Here is a 2,071-nt window from a genome sequence, read left to right on the forward strand (position 1 = left end):
TGAAGCATGAAGTAAGATGGTTCATTGTTAGCTAGAATTCAAATAATAGTAAGTGGTGGCATGTATGTGTGATTGTGTGGCAACTCATTATTAGTGAATAAAAGGAATAGATTGTTCTCTTTTTAAGAAGAAAGTAGTTCACTGTCTATGAATCTCAACAAAATAAAAGTCCTTGGGTGAAAAGAAAAACAAAAAGAGAAAAGAAAAAGCCAAAGGTGGCAACAGAACAAAAGAAAAATAAAAAGAAACAAAGCCAGACACCAATAGTTTGAACTTTAGAATATATGCCTGTGGTGTCTTTGTACTAGGATCTGCTTGGATTATTAAGTTCTTTGGAGTGCATTAACACTTGGTAACTTGGGTTAAATAACCCGGGATTATCAACTGAAAGTCCACTATCAAGAGAAACCTAACTACAAGACATTTAGTAACCCAAAGAGGTGCTGGGCATCAATGTTCTAAGAAGGGATGTGAGCCAAGTGTCTAAAGTGAATAATGTGTCAAGCATAAACAAAGAAAAGAGCTTGTTACACATGTAATGATCATTTGAAGAAAGTGTATAAATAGCTTAGGATTTGAAGTTTTAGGGAGCTTTTTTGGTTTAGAGTTTTCTTTAAGAGTTTTCATAGTATTCACAGTAGAGAACCTTTGGGTTTTGAGCTATTTGGAGATTTAGAGTCTTGGGTGTTGAAGAATTGAGAAAATTCTGTCTCAATCTCACCTTGAGATCTCTTTTTGTTTCTTTCACTGCACCATTGGAGAATTGACATTTGAATCCAAGTTTTCTTCTGTTTTGATTTTTAATCTTTTGCAATTGAATTCTAAATTTGGATCTAAGAAGGCAGTGAGATCTAGACTTGGTTATCTAGTCGCTTGAGTCCTGAGATCTACATCTTTCAATTTCAATTTCCTTGTTACATTGCTACACCAAGTTTATTTTCATTTGCATTTAAGATCCGGTTCAATTAGAACCATCTTCTACGTTTCTGTTTGTTGAGATTTACTGCTCTCTTGTTTAATTTTTGCAATCCCACATCCCTGATCTATTTACAATTCAAGCCATTTACATTTCTTGCATTCTAAGATTCTGCAATTTACATTTCTTGCATTCTAAGATTCTACAATTTACATTTCTTGCGTTCTAAGTTTCTGCCATTTAATGTCTTGTTCTTTAAGATTCAGCACTTTTATTTTCTGTTCTCTTTAATTTCCTGCAATTTACCCCTCTCCCTTTACTTTTCATGCAATTTAATTTCTGTTAATCACAAATCACTCAACCAACTCTTGATCTGCTTGACTAAATCAACCATTAAGCTAAAATTGCTCAATCCTTCAATCCTTGTGGGATCGACCTCACTCATGTGAGTTATTATTACTTGATGCGACTCAGTACACTTGCCGGTGAGTTTTGTGTCGGATCGTTTTCCGCACATCAAGTTTTTGGCCAAGATGCTGTCATCCACGTTTGGCTCAACGTTTGAGGTCAAACGTGAGCTCAAACGTGGATCTCCCCATGCTCTCTTTTTGGCCAACGTTTGGCCCAACGTTTGAGGCAAACGTTGGCGCAAACGTGGCTCAATTAACTCACAAACCATGGACTCTTCTTCATGCTAAAATGGCGCCAATGTTTGACCTCACGTTTGAGGCAAACGTTGGCGCAAACGTTGGCTTGCTTCAGGGGTGCTTTTCCTTGCTCTTCCTTGCCAAAATGTAGCCAACGTTTGACCTCACGTTTGAGGCAAACGTTGGCTCAAACGTTGCCATGCCCAGGAGTGCTCTTCCTTGCTCATATGTGGCCAACGTTTGACCTCACGTTTGAGGCAAACGTTGGCTCAAACGTTGCCATCCCTTGCTCCTTCTTCAGCCAACGTTGAATCTTCTCCAGGGTGCTCTTCATCTGCTTCTCACGTTTGAGTTAACGTTTGAGGCAAACGTTAGCTCAAACGTGAATCCCTCTTTTCAAGCCATTCTTGCAACCTTCTTCCAAGCTTTATTCCACCTATCATCAACCAACATTTGCATCAAAGCTATGCTCTAATCATGAGAGTTATTCTTTTTCTTGTCATATAAG

This window comes from Arachis ipaensis, chromosome B02, assembly GCF_000816755.2.
Source record: "Arachis ipaensis cultivar K30076 chromosome B02, Araip1.1, whole genome shotgun sequence".
Classification (NCBI taxonomy): domain Eukaryota; kingdom Viridiplantae; phylum Streptophyta; class Magnoliopsida; order Fabales; family Fabaceae; genus Arachis; species Arachis ipaensis.